Genomic DNA, 24,142 nt, shown 5'->3' with positions numbered 1-24,142 from the left:
TAACAAGTTGCTGCTACGCTTGCTTGCATTATGCAGCACTGTAGTATATGTCATGGTATTTCTGTGCGTGCGTAACCCGCGCTTTCCTCTCGCTATACTTCGACATGATGGTCCAAAGGTAGGACTATTACTACCTCCATATTCTCCTTCTCATTTATTTCACCCCTGCTAAACTGTCAACTGGACCTGGGAAGTAAAGGGACAATTTCTGGAGCCTTTCCTCTAGTAGCCTTTCCTCTGTGTTTGTGTTTGTGTGTGTGCCTGTGTCTCCGTGTGTGTGTGTCTGTGTGTCTTTTGCACAAGGTCCTATCCACCGGAGAAGCTGGGGCCATCACTCTCCATGGTCACTGTCCTCACTACATTAGCCAAGAAGAACCTTTCTCCCGGCTGAGCACAGGGCTTAGCTTGTCTCAACTGGAAACCAGACTTTAGCTATCTCACAAATTACCGTGTTCAAGAAATCTTTACAGAGTGAGGTGTTGGTAAACAAGAGCTTGCTGCTCCTATGATTCACTACCTTCTTACGCACCTTAAGAGCAGATTTCTCCACCCTCCTATGGCCGTGGGGAACTGCAGACACGGTGGAACCAGTGCCCTTCTGTAAGTGTCCCCCCAAAGCATGAGAGGCTGCAGACAGTATTTTTTATGACAGCAGAGGTCAGGGGAAAAATACAACTTGTGACTGTTTGTCAAGGCAGGGAAGGGATCCTCAGAAAGGCCTGAGCAGGGCCCAAAGCACGTTCGGTACTGTCCTGTGAGAGCCTTGCAGGAATGGCCACGGCTGCGGCGGAGGTGAGGGAAGGCAGCCAAGCGCTGCTGGGCAGGCAGGCAGGGCGGGCGTGGGCAGGGAAGGGAGAGGCGGGCAGGCTGGGCTGTGAGACAAGGCTGGCCGCGGGCTCCCTCGGGGAACTCCAGCAAGCCTCTCATGTTCCATGTGCTCTGGCTTTCCTCTCCAGCAAAAGAGAAGATCTAGTACTCTTTCTTTCACCGTGGGTGTCATGAAGCTTCAGTCTATGGAAGTCCTGCTGTAAAACCCCTTACCACAAAATCTACACAAAGTACGTGCAATTGGCTCTTACAAGCTCAGCGTGCTTGGAGAGGAAAGGCTGGTGAATATATACTCTGTCCAGCTTCACATGGCATCTCCATGCTAAAGTGAGCTGCACATGATGCTTGCTGGCTCTTGAGAGTGGTATAGTCACATCAGTGTGGCACTGAGCCTAGCTAATTAGCCTTTCTTGGCAGGTCTAATTAGGCTGGGCAGGGAGCCATGCTGATAGAGTTGTACTTTCATGGGTTCCAGCTCTCGCTCGGTCCCAGTCAGTGTGTGTATCTCCCCACCATGGTGCAGATGCCCCACCAACACTTCCCATGAGCCCAGGACCCTGGCAGCAAAACCTGTGGAGAGGCCAGCTGAGGACTGAAGAGAATAGCTGGATCTGGCAGGCTGAAATACTGCTTCTTTTTTCTAAGAAAAATTTTTGGAAGAAAACAGCAAAGAAAAAACTCATGCAGATTTTTCTCTGCTTTTTCAACTTGTGGCAATGTTTTCTGAAACTACCCCAGACCCAGGGGTCCCAGATGAGGTCAGACACTTGTGCTCTGCTCAAACCCTTTGTGAGATGGAGGCAGTGTCTCTGAGGTCATGGTCTCTCAGGGGATGGCAATCCTCATAATAAAGTGTGTGTGCATTCCCTTCATAGCCCTTGCTATAGGCTTTGTCCATTTTTTGAGCTGAGAGTTAGATGGATCTCAGTTTGTTAAGAGCTGAGGATTAGTCTTGATTTGGCTGTAACCACTGCCATGGCACAGAGCCGAGGTAGTCTCTGTGTGATCCTTGTGGTCAGTCTAACCTGAGGAGGGCAAAAAGCAAGGGTGAGAAATGAAAGCTGGGTCCCCCCAGGTATGGCAAGACCCAACATAGGGAGTGGCTGGAGCAAAACTTAGCAGAATCAGTTGACAGAGAAATGAAGAGGTAGAGATGAAGATGGGGTGAAGACGGGGTTGGCAGTGGAGGCAGGGATCCAGATGGCCTCCCTCCTAGATCAACATTACAGACATGAGAATTGAAAGGAGAAACTGTCACAAAAGTAAACAGCATAAGAGAGAGGGCTGTAATGTAATGCTTGGACTAGCCGTTGTCCAGGTGTCCACCCTCTTATCACACAACACATTGTGGTCAGACACAGGAGCAGGTCCCGAGCATCTGCACCTGAAGCCCCTAATGAGTGTTTGCAGGACGAGCTGAGAGAGATGCTGTGGCCGTGCAGGGGAGAGGGGTGGGAAGGAGGCTTTCAAGCACGTGGCAGGCTGCCTGGCCGACACAGCATGCAGCAGGGAGGAAAGACATGAAACAAAAGCCTTCCTGCAGGAGGAGAGAGAAAAGACCCACTGCTGACAGAAATGAAACAACACAGCCCGCTGTGGAGGCCAGCGCTCCTGGGGCAGGCTGGGCCAATAGTTGTAAAAACAGTTCTGAAGTAGGAAATGTAACATGACTACAAATTGCCTCGCTTCCCCCCTCCAAGGCTTCCACCACGTGTAACAGGACTCCGAGCAGCACAGCAGGGAGCTGGCAGAGGTATAGGCAGGTCCTGCCTGTACTGGCGTGGAGCACCCACTGGAGAGCTTGGCACCCCACGCCTCCATCTCTTCGCAAAACACGTAACTGCCCCAAATAGAAATATTCCCAACACCAGCATTGTCCCCTCCCTGGCAGTAGGGAAGCTGGTTTTGTTTGGAGGCTATCCGCCAAAAACAACAATAATGCAGTACCATCAATTCCCACAGGGGCCCTACTCACAATGGCAAAACTGGACAGATAATTTGCAACTGATATGTCTGTTATGGAGACAGGACACAGGCATTTTTACCAACAGGTCATCTAAGCCCCAGAGCAGAGTCAAAACACATGGTGAACAATAAGTCTTCCTCCTGTTTCCATGCTGGCTGTAACACAGCTTTTGGCTGGGCAGCACAGTGGTGGAGGACTGCAAGTTCTGTAGTTGCAGCTCTGGATGTTGCTTAATCTTTGTCTTCTGTTTCAGTGGGTCTTTTTACCAAAATATTTGCTGTGAATGGGAAGCAAAGGAAAAATAAAAGTTGACTGTAAAGGGTTTCTCATGCACTGTTTACAAATTTTGCACTTTCTTCAGAGCCACAAAAGTTAGAGATGGAAAAGCCATAGTAAGTCATAGAGGCTGAACTTTTCCAAGGCTTTTAAATCACTTATCACGCTGACAAATGACCTCCATGGAAACTCTGTGTGGCAATGCCAGATATTGCAGCCCACCAAAGTCTTTTCCATGCCATCCCCACAGCAGCTACAGTTAAGAAATCAGGCAATAAACCATGACTGAAGCGAAGTCAGTCTCTTGCTGATTGCTCTGGGAGGAGGCAAGTGCTCAGAGAAGGAAACATAGAAGAAGTGGGAATAACTTTGGTTGCTCTTTTCTGCATCTGTCAAAGCTTTATGAGGTTTTAATGTCCATGTAAAAAGTAACCTGTGGTGTGGTGAAGGACCATCAATGTTCTGATTCTAGGGTGAAACCACTCAAGGTCAGGTCTGCAAAGGAAATTGCACGTGTACATGAGCAGGTAGGAATCGAGGAAGACTTGTAGAAATGCCCTTCAGGCTGGACATTCAACTGTCATTAAAATGCAGAGGAGGCAGACATGGGAAAGCAAAAGCAATGCAGCTTGTATTTTCTACAGTAGAACAATTTAGAAGCTGTTTAGCACCTTTTTCTCATTTTCTCCTCCCTCTTAAATTTATCTCTATTCATCTTCATTCCCTCTTTGGTCCCTCAAAGACCACCTCTATTTTTTTTGCAGCACTTTCTTTCAACATGGAAGTTCACTTCTTATTGAAATAGAACAAAGACACTGTTGACTGAATCTCACCTCATATTTCTCACATCACCATCATGGAAAGAAAAGTGGTGCTGCACAGCTGATGAGATTGATCTGTATTTGTTGATTCTGTGAGTTGTTTAGATACTCAGACCACAAAGATACAGCCAGCCATGTAAGGGTCTTGGAAAAGACTATCCTGGTGGGAATCTTTCAGCTGACGTGTGAGTTAGTCAGCTAACATGGGATGTTTCACCTGCCCTTGGGAATCAGTGACACACTGAGTCTAGGCTGGATGTTCTCTTTCAGTGGAGTTACCTATTTCTGCAGGTAACTCCATAGGACAGTTTGTACCACGTATTTCATATTTCTTTGACAACTCAAACTTCCTTCTTGAGAGAAAATATCCCTTTCAGCTAAGTCCCTTTTTTATATTTGTCTTTTACATATCAAAAAGCACATGAGGAACAAATCTGCTTAAAGAAGGTGAAGTATGCTGTTACTACTGCAAGGAGACAGTGTAATGATTCTCAAACTACACCCACATGGAAAATGAAATTTTCTACCTAATGCCTGTATGGGTAAGTCACTTGTGACATGTAGCTCTCTTGTAGCATCTGGTCCCTGTGAAAGCTGGGAAGGAGCAAGTCATGGAACTGGCAATCTTGTCTTACCATTGGGACAGCAGAACCTGAACCCAGACTTCACAATCAAACAAGGGATGGTGTTATGAGTGCATGACAGTTCAATGTCCCATGTTATGAGAGGACAATATTAATCCCTAGAGAATGTGGCATCTTTTTTTCTCATCTTGCTCTTGCTGTAGAGGGCAAAACAGTGGCCCAGCAGTGTTGTCACCAAATCCCAAAAGTTGTTTCCCTCTGTCCCTGCTTCATCTGTACTACCAGTTGCTTGAGCATTGTGAGGCGAAATGCCATTGCCCTCTCTGTGTCCCAAACTGCTTTTGTGCCATCAACTTGTTAGCATGAAACCCTACATGAGGGCCCTGGAGGAAAATATTTCTTCTGATTTTGTTCAGAGGACTCTGGTTTAGCAGGTCAGACAAATTAATGTGGTGGGATAGAGAGTACCAAAAGAAGAGTGGGAGATAAAGGGCAAGTGGGTACAGATTATTTCATTATGAACTTTCCATGAAATAGCAAGGGCAGAACTGGGGACAGGAGGATATTAATTTATGGCAGAATGCTGTTATTGCAGCCCTTCTTCAACCAGTCATGTTACAGGAAGATAAACAAAGTCCAAGCCAAAGTTTCCCCTGGGTTAAGCCTGCTAGCTTGGAGATTTATGTGCAACTTATATCCAGCCTGATAATTCCACTGTGTGACTGACCAAAGGTCTTCACTTGAAGGGTAGGATGTTGTTAAAGGCACCAGTACTTGGAACTGGAGCACAGCAGGATGCTGCCTGATGAGGTCCTCAGTAAATTTCAGTGGCCAAGAGCAACTTGTTGATCTCTGTAAATCGTTGCTTGCGGCACTGGATCGAGGGCTATCTCACAGTACAGCAAACATGAGGCTTTTTTTGCCAGTGACCAGAAAAGCCAGGCTCTGTTTGTTCAGCTAGAAAGTGCTTACACTAGCTTAATTTTTTCCCTTGAAACTCAGCTTTCATAATTCTGTATGGGAGGGCTTTTTTTCCAGGCTTTTTAAAGTAATATCAGTATTATGGCTAATGAGGCAGTGGAAAGCAAGCTGGTCCATTCACTGTAGCTAATGATTCCATTCCCGTGAGCCTAATCAAAGATTTGTACATTTAATTGCTGTCAAGTCAGCTCCAGCCACCTGCCATTTCTGCCACACCTGATCTCCCTTCTTCGTGGCCTGCAATTCTAAATGAATCCATCTCTTTTGCTAAGGGAAGGAAAACAGAGCTGCCAAGCAACCCTGAAATGGTGCTTTACCCTTAGAACAAAGATCAAACAGTCTGCTTTGCCACTGAGCAATATATGTGTTAACTGACTGTGGCACAGATTTTTAAAAAATTTATTAGTCTCATATTGGAGATCAGGGAAGTCAGAAATACACCCTTGCCTGGACATGTCCTGGGCTTGAGACAGACTTCTGTCAGAGGCGAAAGTGATTTTTGTTGGCTCACCACTGAACAAAGTTGAACTACATTTATTTTTGGTTTTCTCCAAAAAATAGAAAAATATCACTGAAGCCATTATTCCCCTTCTGCAGTGTACTGGTGCAGTATTTTGACCAACCTTTGTCCTCAACATCATGATTCCTAAACATCCTGCCTTCTCCATAGGGAATTAATGCAGGAAATGTTTTGGGGCCATGTTCCCTTGAATGTAAGAGATAACTCCTGTTCATTGTTCTAGGGAAAAAAATAAAAGGGAAAAAAAATCCAGTTGCTGTTAACATACTTTGAAAAGAAAATATAAACCCATTAGTGGGCTTTAATGAACTGCTCATTTTTTAGCCCAATTTCCTAGTGAAATGAGAATTATGGGATCATATGGTATGGTCATTCTGTCCGATCATTCCTCACTAATAGTTTTTCTGTTCTTGGCCAAGTTGAACCCTAGATAAAGAAGGAAAACAAATGCAATAGAGCAACATTACTGTTTCAAGAACATAAGTACACAGGTGGAGGTGTAAAAGTCCACAAATACCTCCTATGAATGGCCCAAGTAGAAGAAGTCTGGCAAATGAATTCATATGTTGTCAGCAAAAGAAGAAAGACCATACAGGTGCCCCAGCCACAGCAAAAACTTTAGTTGGAGATTACCATAAGCCACAAAACACAGAATCTGTTGAAGATGAGGCATCACTGATATCCATTCTCACAGAGCTACTTCATTTCTCTTCTCAACCCATCACAGAAAGCAAAGACGCCACTAAGATATGTAAGACCTATGTGTGACTGGGTAAAATGAGATTTTTGCAAGTGGCTTTGATCCAAATGCAAGCTGACACCTTTTCCCCCCATTGTAACAATGTGGAAAGGCTTTATAATAGATTTTAATACAATTTACTCCAACGTTAGGAGCTCTTCCTCTGCCAGAAGAGTTTAATTGGCCATGAAGTCCTGTGAGTTTTGTCTTGAGAGTTGACAGATGCATAGATTAATTTACCAGGAAAACCAAAGGATATGTTAAAGGGTCTGAAAACAATTAAAGGGTCTGCAGCTATTTGTATCTGTCTGAGAGCTTTAAGCTAAAGTCTGATGCTCATTTTGCTATAGGGCTTAACCATTATTGTACTTTACTGCAATGCAAATCTAAAGAGAACTTAACTTTTTGACCATTTCTGTGATAATGTGTTTAAAGCTTCTGATCAGAATTTCCTATAAAGTCTTCAGGAAAAAAAAAAAAAAGCTGCCATATGGGAAGGCACCTCTTTCCTTTCCTCTGAGCTGTCAGATAACAGAGAGTCACATGCACACTGAGGGGAAACAGATGCAAAGGTCAACTGGGGTGCTGCCATGCTAAATTATGTAATGCCTGATACCTTGGTTAGCCATGTGAGCCACCTCGTAAAGATAAAAACCTGGGTTTCTATGCTTTCCTGTATTACTGAAACAGACCAGGAAAGGAAGAGGACAGCTACTCTTTCCATTGATGACTGAAGCATCTTACTAGACATAGGAGAGCTATGTTGTGCAAGTGCAAGTCTGCACACTCCCAAAAAATGTTTCAAAGGATGTCTCATTTTCTAAGGAGAATAATAAACATGGGGCTGGGGATTCTTGCACCTCAGCTCAGTCATCCATTCCTGTACACACAGCATGCTTAAAGCAGTCCTGCATGCATGAAAGCTTGATGGTTTAAGCCTTTCTTCATAAAGGAGGAACTGAGGGTTCAATTTACTTTTGCTTGGCTACATTCAGGGTGATACTTTTAGTTAGCTAGCTAAAGTGTGTGAGAAAAGGATGAGGTATGCGATGCTTTCCATTCAGTGGCATTCTGAGCAGCTGTCACTGAATTTTGTGTGGGTTCCAGCTTGTGGGGAGGATGTCCAGAGTGTGCCTCACTGGGCTGGCAGTCCTGAGGTAACAGCAAAGGAAGCTCTAGCTCTTGGCAGCCAGCTGGGTTTAGCCCAAGTGAGGTGTTTAAATGGAGCAGCTTTTCATTTGCCTGTGTCTCTCTGGGGTTTGCCTCCATGTAGCCACATGCTAACCATGCAAAAGCCAGGGTCTCTGCTGCTGATTCAATGGTTCACAGGAATGCTACCAAAGGTGGAGCTGAGCCGTGAGAGGAAACACTGAAGTTCCTCCTAGTGTGTGCAAGGCCATAGTGTTTGCAATGCTCCTGCAATGTAACAGTGACAGCGTTTATGAGGAGGCACCGTTTCACATACTCAGTTGCAAGACAGAGGTCTTTGACCTTTCTCAGAACTGTCTTGCAAAACCTATTGCCACGAGACCTTTGTGGGATTCGTGGAAGGGCTCTTCAGGGATATTGTGTAACTGGGAGCCCTCTAGACTGCTTCTCTTGGTCTGTTTGTGCAGTGCATAGGTGTGGAGCTATTCAGGGCTTTGAGATGAGTGAGGTAATGCTCACAGGAGGAGTTTCCCAAATTACAGAGGGTGCACACAAAGCTGAACAGAGACTGTAAGTAGATTCAGGCCCTCCTCCATTTCCACAAGTCACATCAACTCCAGCCATTAATTAATGTACTAAAGTCAGAACACAGCTCCACCATGGCCTCTCTGGGAAGGTCTGAGCACTGGGAAAGAGATCATGCCATCAGGACCTGAAGTATGGGTGAGGATCTATTATTTTCTACAGCAAACTTGTCCCTAGAGTCGCATTCTTGCTTGCCTTTATCTTTATAAAGAGTTCATAAATGAGAATACAGAATATGTAAGTACCCTTTGCTAGCAGTGAAGAAGACCTTCATGGAAGGAAAATATGAGAGGGCCTAAATGAACTTCTGCCTTGCTTCTTTGGGAGATAACAGTCTCTGGATGCAGGTTGCCTTTAGGGGTGGGTTACTGGAGCAAAGAAACCAGAGGCCTGACTCAGAAGTGCCACAAATCCTCCCAGATGTTCTCTGCCTATCTGATTCTCATGAATAGAGAGAAGTCTCAGAAACGGACTAGGGCACTCAGGAGACGTGAGGGTGGACTTCTTCCCCTGCTGAGTCCCTGGTGAGTGGGACACATTGTCTCCTGCTTGTCCAAAGCAATGTAGGACCAACTGCAGAAGGTCCAGTGGGCTCTCTGAGCCAGAAGAGAGTCAGTAGTGACTTGTGAGGATGGGGAAAGCCAAAAGCAAACACCAGTGACAGGATGGACTGGGCCTTGTCTGCACTTGGACACTGATACACCGCTCTGCAAATCCTTTCCCATTGCAATCTGCAGCGCTGGGGATTTTTGTGCTGAATAATTAGCACCCCTTTAAAAAATTATATATACTGGCTCAGTTCTTTGTAAGTACTTTTGTTATTCCTTTTGCTGATCTGGCTCTGTTTGTCTTTCACTTGACACCATTGTCAGTGCTGAAGACAAATACGCATTTGTTTTGATTTCCTCCTTAGTGTACATATAACTTACAATGGGAAAGCCTGGAAAGTCTGCAGGATAACCTCATAGATAGCTAAATCCATTCTAAATGGCAATGAAAACACAATCTCCTAATCAGGAGGGAGAGTATACCTTTAAACGTGGTCCAAAAATGCTTTCTTGGATAGTAATACACTACCATGGTTTTTGTTCAACTCTCAGCCAGGGGTTCAGATTTCTCCCTGGGGTCCAGGAGTTGAAAGTTGCAAGCCACTTGGCATAATTTCATAAAGACCTCAAAATATAGTTCCCTTCTCTCTAACTACAGGAGCATATCCTCACAGTCAGCTGTTCCTGAATCACTACCTAAAGCACTGCAGGAAATCGATGAGGGAACAACAGGACAACCAGTCTAGTGCATGGCAAAAACAGGGATCTTCATCCTAGAGATGATTGGAACCACAGCTTTCCTTAATTGGAGTTGAAAAGAGAGTGTTATTAAGAGAGAGGATCCTCGGAACACAATGGCAACATTATTAGCTCTTCTACAGCGGCATTCAAATGGTAATTTAACCTTTGCCTGAGCGAATAGATTAAAGGAAGAACTCAGAGCAGTATTTTCTTTATTTTCTTCAGTTACTCCTGGCTCACTTGCATTTTTGTCTCTGCACAGAAGCAGAGCTATGGAAATTGAAGCCTCCAGGAGGTTCATTCCATTCTTCCTCCTTTTCCCCTGTAATTTAGGCACCTGCCTGATTTCCTCCTAGGAAAAGGGAAAATTTCCCTCTAGGGCTGGCAAATGCTGCCACAGAAAGGAATAAGGAGGGAGCCATGGTGGGTGGAAGGGGCAGGGCATGTGACAGTCCAGGTCCAATTCCTGAGCTTTCCAGTGTACTGTCAGTATGACAAATGGCTCTTGCTCATGTGGAAAACTTCCACTGAAATTGTAGTTTCTACAAAATCTAAATTTTCCATAACTCTCTTCTTTTTCTGTATTTGTTCTTCAGGAAAATCAACCCCTGTTTTGTTTTGGTATTTTTTAGAAATGTTCCATTAAACTGTCTGTGCATTTTGAGAGCTGTAGCCAGTGTTAAGGGAACTCTTGCAGACACATTATGGGAAGTACAGTTTGTCTAGGAAGTTCAATCCAATGGGGAAAATGAACAACAAAAGGCAGTGGAGTACCAAGACCTTATTGAGGCATTGAGTGTAACTTAAATTGAATTCAGTGAAATGCATTGGTGTACAGAATGAAATATTTGGATGTGGAAATAGTCAAGCACTTTCTTTTAGTTGATAACATTGAAATATCTTTGTATTGCATTTAGGAAATAATTTGAGGGGGAACTTGAGATTCTTCAAATAATGTTAATGCATTAACTTGCATTTTTATTAGAGACAAAACAAATATGGAGTTTTTAATGGAGAAAATAATCTGATTTTCTCTTAATTCCATGAGTCATTTGTTTGACTTTCACTTGTATAAGAACATTTAACACTCAAAAAAACTTGATAGAGATCCCCAAGTCTCCACAGGAAGCTGCCCAGAGAGAGGGTGGCACTGGCCAGGAAGAGACACTGTCCATCTTCAGCCCATATTTGCCTTACTGCAACCAAAAGACAATCTGCCTGTGGTTAGTAACAGGGCAGAATGTATGACACATGGTATCTTTGCCACAGCAATCAGTGGAGTATAGTCATTCAGAGAAATTTCATTTCAAACCTAACACAATGTTGCAGGGGAAAACCAAAATATTTTGCTGTAGGGCAAAGAATCCTAGAATCCTTTAGAATGGAAAAGACCTTTAAGATCATTGAGCCCAACCAGACTACTTCCAAACAGACACTATGGCCAGCTCAAGGCAGATCAGTTTGGCTGGGTGTACCAAATGAGCTCTTATCCAGCCAGTTCCTAGTGATGAACACCCATTTCCCAAATACTGACAGAATTAAGTGGTGATTCCTTTGAGGGCAATCCACCAAAGAAGCAAAGTGTGGGATAAACAAATGGATTTGCCAGAAGGGTTTCTGAGGGGATCGCATTGAACAGTCTTTGCCTTGCTTCTCCTAGCTCAATATGAACCACAAGCTGATGCACTCTCTAGAGGATTCAGTCAGTTTGAGACAGACACTGGGCATTTGCAAGTCCAGCTATAAAGCTGAAATGATTTTATGTGGGGAGGGAAAAGTCTTAATAAGACAGACTTAACAACTTTAACAATTATTCCACCTACACCACATCCTCAGTCTTTCAATCACCATTTACACATGGAAGAATGCAAATGCATATTGTAGAGTTAGAGTAGTCAGGGCAGTACAAGTACATAAATGAGTGAAGAATTGTGGTGTCCTTTAATAGAGAACTGTTAGAATGGGAGAAATGGACAAACTTTATGTATATGCATCCTTCCCAAGTGCATCAATAAACTTTCCTGATGAGAAGGAAGTGTTTCACCTCAGAACTGATTTCAAAACACTTTGTTATCATTTTTAGTCTGGCAGTAAATCTCTTCAGTGTCTTGGTCCATACACTTCTTTTCCTTCCCAAAAGATTGGTCTTATTTCATTACTGTTTGTTATTATTGTTACTAGTGCTAGGCTGAGGAGTGTTAATATGCATCAATTCTCCAAAACATGATTTTTCAGTGTCAGGTGCGTAACAGCTGGGTTCTAAAAAGCAATGTAGATACATGCAGGATCACCTTTCACAGCCTAGGTTTGTAGCAGCAAACCCAGGAGAGCTTGCAAACCTCCACCTCCACATATGCTCTCTGACCCATCCTCTCGGAGCAGGGCTCAGGTGAGCACACTGGTACCTCTCCCCTCCATCAACCCTGGTGCCCTGCAACAGCACCAAGCACAGGTTAGAAAAAACCATTGAGGCCTGGGGGTTCCACTTGGCATCACACAAACCAAGCTTGCTATTTATTTCTCATACCTCAGAAATCTTGAAAACGTGATGCACACAAATAAAACCAGAGGTGGGATTTAGGGCTGGATATAATGAATATTGCAAACAACTGTTTAGCTTTGGACCTTGCCACTGAAAGCTGACCTATCAACACCATCATATTAATATTGCTTAGCCTAGCTACTCCCAGATTTATCTGACACAGCTATTACTAAGATGTATCTGTGTGTCTGTGTGCCCGAAGGAAAAGAAACCTCAGTTGAAAGTAATTATTGCCATTTTCTACCAAGTGCAAAGCCTGCGCAGTCTTTGATTGACCATCCTTCAGAGAACTTTCTGTCTCAAGGATTCTTTGTCATTCAAAACCAATACAGGTGTGGAAAGGGTATGCAAACACATTGGTGAGGTGATAGGGTACAAAATTCATAGAAATGCCAGGAGAATTTAGAGGAGAAATTTACAGGTATAAATTTGGAGTGACACAGGAATGATACAGTTACAAGGCATGCTTACTGCCCTGCTAATACAGTATCTTACACTGACCTATTTTAAATGAGCTTTGACATTAAATCATGTCTTTCCTATGTAGTCTGCTGATGTATAGCAAAACAAAATAATGATCCCAGCCTTGAAACCTGACTGTGACACCTTTTTTGTAGATGAGTAACACTGCTGTTTGCATGCCTTGAATATGGCTAACAATCTGTATCAGGGTGGCAGTGTCTGGTTACACAAAATAATACAATCAGGTTTTGTTTTACCAGTTCAGTGACAGTACTTTGCTGAGAAATTTTTACTTTGGATGTCCCTGTTTTTCAGAGGAACAGCAAAACGCTCAATTTCCCTGGAAACATACAGGTGACAGAGGCAGCCAATATCCCTCCAAAGCAGGTTTCTGCTGTCTGGGGGGACAAGGCTTTAAGATTTGTGGCTAGAACCACAAGAGGGTTTAAATGCTGTATGCAGAAATATGATTCTCAAATGCTCAGAGGTGCTGCCACTGGACTCTGGTGGCACCTGCCATCCCAGTGACTTTTGTGCCCAAGTAAAATTCCACAGGTTCATCACGATCTGCTTCTCCACACAGGAGCACTTCAAACTTTCAAGAACTCCTTGTTCAGAAGGAGGAGAAAGAGGCCTTGGGGAAGGGACACAAAGGAAGAGACATGAAGAGAAGCTGCAGGACATGGGGCAGCAACATCCGTATGTGAATCTGAGACTGAGTAGAGCAAAAGGAGCTGCCTCCTGCAATGGAGGCTAATGGTGTGGTCAAAGGAAAAAGAGCAGTAAGAAAGAATGGGGCACTGAAGCAGGTTGTAACAGGCAGTTTGGGTTTTATCTCTGATTTCAGCCATTATTTAATCAAATGGGACCAACCTATCTCCAGCACAGCTCTGCCTGCATATATTCAGAAAGGAATCTGTCCTGACTACAGTGGTACCACCTCAGGATCTGCCTAGTATGTACTCTCTAGTCCTGTTGTGTTATCTGACTTCCAGCCCAGCTGTGAGAGCAGCAAGATTTACTGGAGTGATGAGGGCTCAGCCCAACCAGTCGTGATGGCAAGTTTGTGACTGCTGGCTCTCCCCTCCTAGTCAGTCCTGCAGGTCAGTCCTGTCAGGGCCTGGGGGGCATGGGCTTGGTTCCCTCCACTGACTGAGGAATAGAGGTATTTAGTTATGCTCTAAATGTTGAGCTAATGAACAGGAGGAGGATGTGGATGTGAACCCCGCCATCTTTGGTGGATGTTCTTTGGGAGAGATTTTAAAGGGCTTGAATGACCAAGTCCAGAAAAAGAAAAAAAAAAAGGCCTATGGTTTCTAAGTGAGAGGAAACATCCCTTTTTCAGACAAGAATAAATTACTCAAGTCCTTGCCAGAAACAGGACTTAAGACCCAGCTTTCTGGGTGGCATATCCTATTAATGAGATAAGGTGTCTCCCCGTGCAACTTGCTGGCAATTGTCCTTTTACCTCCATTCACTTCACGGGCACTCTCAGCACCAAACTCATTATTCAGGTCTGATCTACAGCAACATAACAGCTGTCTTAAGGCAAGCCTTTCCCCTACTTTCTGTAGTAATGAACAGGCTCCTGAAACCAGCCTGTGGTTCCTGGAATGCATCCTTTTGTTTGCAACATACACAAGAAAGATTAAGTAAAGCACCTTCTAAAAGCCTACTCTGGCTGCAATTAAAATGGCATTTATAATGGAGTAGAAATGCCAGTGATGCACATACACGTCTACAGATAACCGTGATAAAAACAGGGTCAGAGCCAAAGAGACCTTAACCGAAGGAGAGAAAGCGTGCAGGAAACAAGGAAGATTGTAGCAGAAGGAGTCCTTGAGTTAACTTCCCAGATTGTTACCTGCATATATCTATAACCCATGCTGGTGAGGAATCACAGGGGGTTTGCAGACACCCACAGCCCCTGGATACAAAACACAGCAGCTGCTGGGTGCACTGCAGGGATCTCCCATCTGGCCAGGCTCAATGCAAACTGAAGGGCACAGGAGAAGATGCAGGGTTAGGTATCACAGAGTTTCAGGCTGCAATATCACAGCAAATGCAGTGAGATGCTCCAGTTACAAGCAAAGGGAAGCCACTTTTAAAAGTCAGTGAAAGATAGAAATTTCTGAATGCCGGAATATCTGCATTGTCAGAGTCTGCATGGATTACCCAGCAATACTCAGGTGCCTCAAAAGCGCCTTACTACCTTTGTGGTTCTTGCTGCAATTAATCCTTGGAGTAAATGTCCTAAGATAAATGGAATTGCAGCGGGGCTGCCCTGGCTGGGTGACTGCCCAGTGGTGCTCCACCCAGCCCTGCATGCTTAGCCTGTTACTCACGCTGAGCCTTGGGATGCTGGAGGCTTGCAGCCTCCTAGTTCTGCTGCTGCTTGTCTCTTTTCCACATCTTTTTGGTGGGTTCAGATCTCTGACCCTAGTGCAGGCCTCTTCTCACCCTGTGCCCTGGTTTGTTTTCTGCCTCTGCTGCCTTGTTTGCTTGGCCTGCATGTTAGTTCTGTGGGCATGGGCAGCAGTTGCTGCAGCTTTGTGCACAGTCTGCTTCAGCTCTGTGCTGAAGCGTCCTTGGAGCAATTGCATTCTTGCTATTTCCTTGCTGTGCTGCAAAATAACAAAATTGCCATGCTCAGACCTGAGGATTAGTGATTCTGCTTCTGCCTCTGGCTTTGCATCTTCTGATCCTGTGTAATCATCATACCAATTGTCATGCATTTTGCAGGAAGCCTGCACATCCTTCAAGCTCCAAATCATTTTCCTCCTCCTAAAGACCCGTATTTATTAATTAGGAGTAATCCCTGTTAATTATGAGGAAATACATACAGCTCTGCGTGTCTGCACAGAGTATTTCACTAAGTGTATAACCTTTGGCACCAGAGATCTGCTTTTGGGAGAATTAGATATGAGAATATATTTGTTTAAGCCTTGAGTCCCCTGGATGTCCACCGAGATGTAAGTTACTTTTCAAGGTCATCTCAGACCTCGTGACCTTTAGGCCCACTCCAGGATTTGAAAACTTCCTGGTTAAATAAGGTTTATCATTGTTTGAAAGGATTTGGCCTCTGGCAAGTAAAGGTGGAAAGTCATCTATATTTGAATGTTTTCTGTATACAAGCTTGGCTGCTGCCCATGATTTTAAAGTTGCCCGCTGTACTTATAGCCTGAAGAAAGCTGTGAAAGGCATAGGGACTCTCTAGTGCAATTAGAAAGTCATCAAATGTGGCATTAATGAAAAACCAAAGGGACAGATACAGCCTCTCTTTATACAAGGATGAGTTGGGAATTGCTTTGTTGAAGGCTATGAAGTTACTCTGGATCTAGCTCTGAAAATGAAGGTTGGAGAGCCTGGAGAGGGGAGCAAGCTGTGCCACATTTTCATCTCTGCTGACACAGCTGTACAGGGGCATGTGTGAAGCTGATTTTGGAGGCAAGTCCTGCTCATTTATCCTGTCACCTCCTGTTGTCAGCAGTGTGCTCAGCAGCTGACCTCTGTTCATGTGTAAGCTCAGTGAAGACTGAAGTTGCAAGAAGTCAGATGCTGCTGTCAGTAATACCAATACAACACCTTGCGGTGAGCGAGGTAGCTTCTGAGCACGGTTGTGCAATTCTCCCACTGAAATCACACTGTTACCTCCAGAGGTGTGAGAGCTGAGAGTCACAGCGGTGTGACTGAATTCAGCATCTGACATATGAGGGGTTCTCTGACTCATCCAAGGCAATGCTGATTCTCCAGGTTCACCTTAGTGCACTTTCAAGTCAAAATTCATTGAATTGGGCTTAAATAGACACAATCTTACATGTGGAGTGACTCCATCTGTTTAAGGAAAGGGACAAGTCAACTCTGTGGATAATTTTTTTTTATTTCCTTGTAGGTTTACAGTGTCTCTGTCCCCTGGGTTAACTCCTACTAGCACGACTACCAAAAAGAGAGTCAAAAGATACCCTGATGTTTCCAAATCTGTCTGGATCCTCTCTGTGATAGCAACACACAGGTGAGAGCAGCATGGGGTAGAGCTCTGGTCTGTGTTCTTAAAGGAAGGAGTGGCCCAGGTTGCTCCACAGTGTAAATCCTGACAGGCTCTGAAACACAAGCCATTTTTTCTGGAGTGGATTGCCATGGGGCCAATAGCCCCGTACTCCTACTCCTTCATGCCAGCACTTTCTGTTCACATCATGTTGAATGTGCTTCCAGAATGCACTGGAGACATGGGAGTATTTGAATGGGATGCTGCCTGTCTGCCCCTAGCTCCTGCTGCCCCTCAGCCCATGACAGAGCTCTTCTCTCTGAGATGTGGCTGGCAGCACTCAGAGGCCTTTGCCACGTGCAAAGCTGTACCAGGGAGAGGGCGATGTGCCTGCTGAACCCAAGCTTGGAGCAGCCCAGGATTGCCAAGCTCACTTGTGGGGCCAATCTGCAGTGGGTAGATTTGTGTGGGGAGAACATGTACTGGAAATGTGTAATTACTGGATTGGGGTTTTATTTCAACGAAGGAGAAGGATTTCGCCAAGGGATTGCTCTATATATTGCAAAGCAAGGCTGATTCTCTCTCTCTCTTTTTTTTTTTTTTTTTTTTTTTGAGGGAGCCCTTTGTTAAAATCTTGGCAGCACGTCTCTGCCGGGAAGACAGAAGTGCTCTGTGCTGAAGCGGTGTTGGCACATCTTGCCGGCATGCGGGGCATGCAAAGGCGGCGGGGAAGGCTGCCATCTCATGGCGAGCCTCGCACGGCTCCAGCACTCTCAGCTCGCCTTCCCCGCTGCCCGTTTCCAGGCCAGGTTGCTGCTGAGGAGACTTTTCTCAACGAGTCCTTCCTGCAGCTCCAGAAGCAGCCGATGTCTTTTGCCATGGGTTTTGTGCTTTAACTTTGAGAACAAATCTGCCAGAGCCTAGAGTTTTCTGGTTTCTTGCCTTGTCAACATTTTATGTGAGAGCAAAATGGTAGTTAGTGAAAAACCATGGGGGCAAGGCAACCACCCATCTGAGAAGAGGCTGACTGTCACAGATGGTTTTAGTGGTGACTTTAGGCTGATATGCTATTGCCTGTGACAGCAGCTTTGCTGAATCACAGTCCTGAATGGAAACTCCCCTGGAACTGCTTGTGGATTACAACTCATAATTTTGGGATTCTTTGGTATTCATCACTAACCTTCTGCCTCAGCTCACACATCCCACGCTCTTGCGCTCGCTGTCTGCCCTCCGCCTACTGAAAACGTACCAGTGCTCACCCAACACAAGCTGGGTACTTCCTCTCCACTCCATGGGATGTGGAAGGCTTCATAGTGTTTCCAGAAGTTTCCAGGAGACCCTGGACATAAACCTGTGACCTGGAGGTTCAGCTTTGGCCAGTGAGACCTTCTATACAGAATGAAAGAGTCCTTGCTGATCAGGGGAAGTCCAGAATGGCAGTGTGGGAACAGGCAGATGGCCAGCATCCATGCTGACAGCAAGGGGGATGGAACAGAAAAGGGAATTTTTAAAGGTGATTAAGGTCTCTTGTTCAAGGAAATGGTCAGAAATTTTATCACTCTAAGTGCTTTGAATACGTATGTGGTGAGGAAAGGGAAAAACTGCATTTTAAAATGTTGTCCAAGTCACACCAGCATTAACAGCTGTCTAAAATATGTGCTGAATATGCACACCCTGGAGATGTGCATGAATATGGATTCTCTGAAGTGAATGGGCCCTACCCACCACCCTGGCTCCTGTAACCACACTCCTGAGTCCCACACGTGGAGATCTCTGTAACATAGCATGCTTGAAGGAAGAGGATACAATCTTTCAGCTGTAGGTTCTGCCTGGAGAAAACATCTGTATTGACTCCTCCTTTTCCTCAGAAAGTAGGTTATTTTATTTTTAAAAGCTGCTTCTTGGAGCAGTGGAGGCCAGGGATGGTGCTGTGGGTAAGCACAGGATGTGAATCAGGCCACTCTCAGCTGAGGGGGTCCAGGCTGCTGTACCTTACACGTTTCACCCATGAGGCTTTTGAGTGTATCAGAAACAAGAGACAGAAGCTAATTTTCACTTGTTGAAATAGAGTAACATTTTATAAGGAATATGTGCTCTATCCAAAACCTTCACAATTTTGATTTCAGCCAGTAAACAGAATAAAGGTGTCAAAAGACATTCCAGTAATGGAAAGAAAAGCGCTATATTTTACACCAGGATTTTCCCAATTTCTTTTGTGTTTCTGCACAGATATAGAAGGTCAAGCCTCTCCAGGTGTCTTTCCATGTTGTATCCTAATCATATGTTTCCGTCCTGTCTCCCCAAACCCTTCCTCTCAGTTCCAATTTTACCACTTCTCAGCTTGGCATGCTTGTTTATAATGACCCAAATCACTTCCTCTCCTTCTGAAAAGGAAAAAAAAAGAAACAACGCCCATCCATTTTTAGATAGTGGCCACATGCTCAGTTGAATCTGCACACTGGGGAGGCAGCTGGGAAGGACACAGCAGCGAGCAGCTGGGAGTGGGCAGGTGTAGGAAGCTCTTAGTCAGGTTTGTCATGGAAAGTCATAATGTGCAGTGACAGGGCAAAGAACAGGGCAGCACACGCTGCCAGCAGAGTCCTGCACTTGGGCTGGGACAGCGTTGTTACACAGTATGTATTGACCTCAGCGGTTTAATCCGGTTTAAAGCTTCCTGTGCTCCCCTGTCTCATCAGCCCACTGCTCACCCCTCCTCAGTTGTTGCCAGAGCATCCACAGGCAGTAAGATGTGATGGTGGAAGGATAAGGCTGAAAAAATGGAACCACCCACAAAGAGATGATGTACAGATAAAGAATCAGAATCGCAGAATCACAGAATTGTTTAGGTTGGAAATGACCCCTGAGGTGCAGTCCAACCTTAGATTGATCACCACCTTGTCAACTAGACCATGGCACTAAGTGCTGCATCCAGTCCTTTCTTGAACACAAAGACAGATGTGGATATAGGCGGGAATAGTTTCGTTTTGCTTTGAGTTCAAATGATTTCACTGAGTCACATCAGACTGCAGTCCCATGACCAGTATTTCTGGAAAACAAGGATGGAGGGAAAAACATGGATTTATATCCCAGTGAGTGGAAATGAGGACCACTGGAGAAAGAAAAAGCAACCTTTTGCTAGGCCTAGAAGCCCTCTCAGGTTGTTCCTAGTGAGGGTGGGGGCGGATAGCTGGAATAGATGAGGTGTGACCAGCAAGGCTCCTGAACTTGCACAGGCCCAGAGAATGTGCCAAGCACCAAGTGTATAAAAACCCAAGCTGGAACACATAATGCTTAGTGTCCATCATATGGAAACTGACAAGAAGTTCTTCAGAGCTACCACGCAGCCAAAAAAAGAGGGAGAGTTGTCATCCAGGATTCTGCGTTGGTAATAGTTTTCCCTTGCCTTTTGCTGGGGAATGGCTTGGCTCTGAGGTCTGGGATGACAGAGGGGACGAGATGAGCACTGACATCCCTTCCATGCTCTGAGGATTCCTCAGAGGTGTTTGTGCAGCAGAGATATTACAAATACAGTGTCCCTGCTTGCAGACAGGAAAAAAGTTTAAGTCCAACCAACCACTCAAGGTATAAACTTTGTGCTGATGGGATTTCTTACCCATAAAGGAAAAAATAAGAGGAGTATTATTTTTTCTCCATGGGGACTGCTATTCGTACACTACAGTTTAACTTCTTCGATAGGAAGATGAACACTCCCTGTATACACAACATACAAATCTAGCATAGTAGGAGCATACCTGTGCACTAGTTTTCTATTAAAAGCTTGTTTACAAGAGGGGTAAGGAAAAGAAAGAGTGATTAGCTAAAAAGTACTTTTCCTCTTGGAAGCACTATTTTGCTTCAGATCATTAGGAGAAGTCATTGTTCCCCATACACACTCTCACATGCTGCTCTCCATTTGGGATCAAGTCCTTCAGTGGTCTTTCCTGGTTCAGCTGAGAATAAAGCACATGTTGGCCTAAGTCCATGCTGATCCACCAGGCTGCAAGGACTTCTCCAAGGTGTCAAGGGCAGTGACTATTACCTTCACTGTGGTGGATGTGGTTTGACCATTTCTCTGGAGCCACCTGCTCTCACTGTGTGGACTGCTGGGGGAGCTAGCAGGGCTTAGCTTTTTGAATATTTGAGGGATCAGATGAATGCAAGAAGTGGAGCTGGGGGGAGGATAGGAGAGTTGAATTGGGTTATGGTGAGACAAGAGGGAGAGAGGAAAAGGACTGTGTCATTGATAGCCAGGGAGCTGCTGGCTTGGCTTGGCCATCTCACCAACCCTCACTCCTGGCATCCCATGACACCTGGTATCCCTGGGTTATGTGAGCTAAACATGGGTTGCTAATGCTGCATCTTACGTCCCGTTTTAAAACAGCCTGGACACATAGTAAGGTACTCATGAACATTTGTTTCTTCTGATGCTTCTGGAATGGGGGTGGCAAGCCAGCATTCAACAAGTGCTGGAAAAATTGGGACAGTCTGGCTTGAGCTGGCACTGAACAAGAAGGGGCAAATCCAAAGCAAGAGGTAGGAATTGTTTATGCTCTGTTCTCACATAAAGCAGTGGCAAAGTCAAGGGCATGGAAATGACACCACAGATTGGGAACCGACTCTTGTGGGCCTGAGCTAGCAGGGCATTTCTGACATATCTCAGTATCTCCTGCAGGAATGCAATCAGAGCTGAGTCAGGTTAGGAAACTCTCCAAATTCCCATATCACTGAAAGAATCTTCTGTCCACCCAAGCATGAGATTTACCAAGAAATGGGGGTCATGCAAAGGCAACAATGTCAGACTAGCCTCAAAAGGCATTCCCTTGGCATTAGCAAAAATTGGGCTATGCAATATTTTCTTTATTTTTCCTCACTGTAGAACATGAGTCTTACTCACTAAACTCCTGGGGTGCCGATCACACCCAAGCATGACTGACCTGGCCTTTTGCACTCCAGTGTGCGGGACAGCATGGGGATTCAGGGGTCCTCTTGGGCCTGCCAGCTCTGGAGCTGTTTCACAGCTGCTGGAGGGCTGCCAGCTTGAAGGTCTTTTAATGAGTGGTGTAGTGTCTGGCAAGTAACTTGCCTTCAAGTGAATGTGACTAATCATGAATCTTTTCAATAATGTTGACCACCCGGTCTCTCTTTTCTCACTCTGCCCAAGCCCACTGAAATAGGAGTAAATTGGCCTTATTCTGGCAAAGGCAGGCAGTTATGAAGAGCCCCTAAAAGGCTTCCAGTGCACCATGCCTAGGTTTTGCAGTGAGTGTAATTATCAGAGTTGTTGTGTGTGTGTTTTGAGGACAGCTAAATAGCTTCAAAGGTCTGAAAGATCGCACTCTGTCACCAACCCCCGGATCATTTGCCTGAATGCCTAATTTCTGTACTTCACTGGTACAGTGTGCTCCTGCAAAGGCAATAAGCTGAAGCCTATTAGAGTTCACAACTCTGTGTTAACTGTTTATGTTTGTTTTATTGGAAATGTCCTTATTGTCTGCACGAGCAGCAGAGCCAGAATGCGGCAGTTCAGTTACTGGTCTGTGCTAAACTTGATCTAGCTTATTTGATTGGAGAATGAGATCTTTCTATCATTCTTTAACGAGTTCCCTTGGATGTATAAGGAAACAAAAATGCAATTTGGCTTCATATAATATGCAGAAGTATATTGTATTATTTGTTCTCTGAGAGGAATGGTGCAGGCATTGTTTCCCCAAATGAAACCTGCTGGAAAGTAAGTGCATAAGCAGAAAGCAGAAAGTTTGGGAAATGGAACTTGAGAAGGAGAAGAATGGGAAAATATCAGTAAGTTACAGGTGAAAATCTGCTGCTGGGAAAGGAAAGGAAATTATGTTGTGAGGACACAGTTCTCAAAATTGTTATCAATATCATTTAATGGGACTTGGTGATTAAATGGTATCATTGGTCTGAGTCATGCCGCTTTGTATGGCATGCTGGATGATATGTCTCAAGTGCTGGAGGTCTTATCCAGCTCTTTTTAATCATGTCTGTGCATCCTACCTTCACGGCAAAACACGTAAATCTCAGCAGAGGAAAACTGGTAGTTGTTGCTGACACTAGTTGATCACGATTGATCACCACTCTGCCTCTTCCTCCCAGTTTTCCTTTTTGTACCAATAGTTGGGCACCAACCATTTGTGTACCTCTGCTTGATATTTCAACATCCCCACATTTCCACTACACTTGCAAAGATCTAGAATAATTCCTGATGGAGTATGGGGCTGCTTTTCCATTCTCTTCCTTCTTTTTCTTTCTAGACCACAGCATTTTGCCTCTAAACTGGAGAGACATGGATTTGACAGATGGACCACTCGATGGATAAGGAATTGTCTGGATGGTTGCACTGAAGGAGTTGCAGTCAATGGCTCAGTGTTCAAGTGGAGAGGTGTGGCAGGTGGTGCTCCCCAGGGGTATTGGGATTGTCAAGTTTTAGTATCTTTGTGAGTAACATGGAGAGTGGGATTGAGTGCACCCTGAGCAAGTTTGCCAAGCTGTGTGGTGTGGTTAACATGCTGGAGGGAAGGGAGGCCATCCAGAGGGGTCTTGACAGGCTTGAAAGATGGGATAGTGCAAACCTCATGAAATTAAACAAAGCCCAGTACAAGGGCCTGCACCTGGGTCAGGGTAATCCTGAGCACGAATACAGGTTGGCAGAGAAGGGATCAAGACCAGCTCTGGGAAGAAAGTCTTGGGGATGTTTGTGGTGGAGAAGTTCCATATGACCTGTCAGTGTGTGTTTGTAGCCCAGAAAATACACTGCATCCTGGGCTGCATCAAAAGGCAGCAGGTCAAGGAAGGGGATTCTGCCCATCTACCCTGCCCTTGTGAGACCCCACCTGGAGTCTGTGTACAGCTCTGGGGACCCCAGCATAAGAAGGACGTGGGCCTGTTGGATCAAGTCCAGAGGAGAGCCACTGAATGGATCACAGCGCTGGAACACCTCTCCTGTGAAGACAGGCTGAGCGAGCTGGAGCTGTTCATCCTGGAGAAGAGAAGGGAGACCTTAGAGCAGCCTTCCAGTACCTAAAGAGGTCCTGCAAGAGAGCTAGAGAAGGACTTTTCACAAGGGCGTGTAGAGATAGGGGGAATGGACTTAAGCTGAAGGAGGGAGGGTTGAGGTCAGATATTAGGAAGAAATTCTTTACTGTGAGGGTGGTGAGGCACTGGAAAAAGTTGCCCAGAGAGATCATGGACTCCCCATCCCTGGAAGAGTTCAAGACTAGGCTGGATGTGGTTGTGGGTAATCCAGTCAGGTGGAAGGTTCCATGGCTGAGGGGTTGGAACTAGATGAACTAGATCATCTTTAAGGTCCCCTCTGACACCAACCTTTCTATGATTCTATGATTTTGGTAACTCTTCACAGAACCAGTCAGGAGGGCGAATGGAGAAGTGATATTGTG

At 45.0% G+C, this 24,142-nt stretch overlaps 1 long non-coding RNA gene across 1 annotated transcript; it reads left to right on the top strand.

Moving 5' to 3' along the window:
• The first annotated feature begins 4,323 nt into the window (after positions 1 to 4,323).
• Positions 4,324 to 23,665, top strand: LOC109144705. The gene is made up of 3 exons (XR_002045614.3): positions 4,324 to 4,433; positions 16,635 to 16,754; positions 23,000 to 23,665. It is a non-coding gene; the product is annotated as an uncharacterized LOC109144705 (long non-coding RNA).
• The last annotated feature ends 477 nt before the right edge of the window (positions 23,666 to 24,142 follow it).

The sequence above is a fragment of the Corvus cornix genome, chromosome 1 (genome assembly GCF_000738735.6).
Source record: "Corvus cornix cornix isolate S_Up_H32 chromosome 1, ASM73873v5, whole genome shotgun sequence".
In the NCBI taxonomy this organism is placed as follows: Eukaryota; Metazoa; Chordata; class Aves; order Passeriformes; family Corvidae; genus Corvus; species Corvus cornix.
This window is presented reverse-complemented; position numbering and strand designations above follow the sequence as displayed.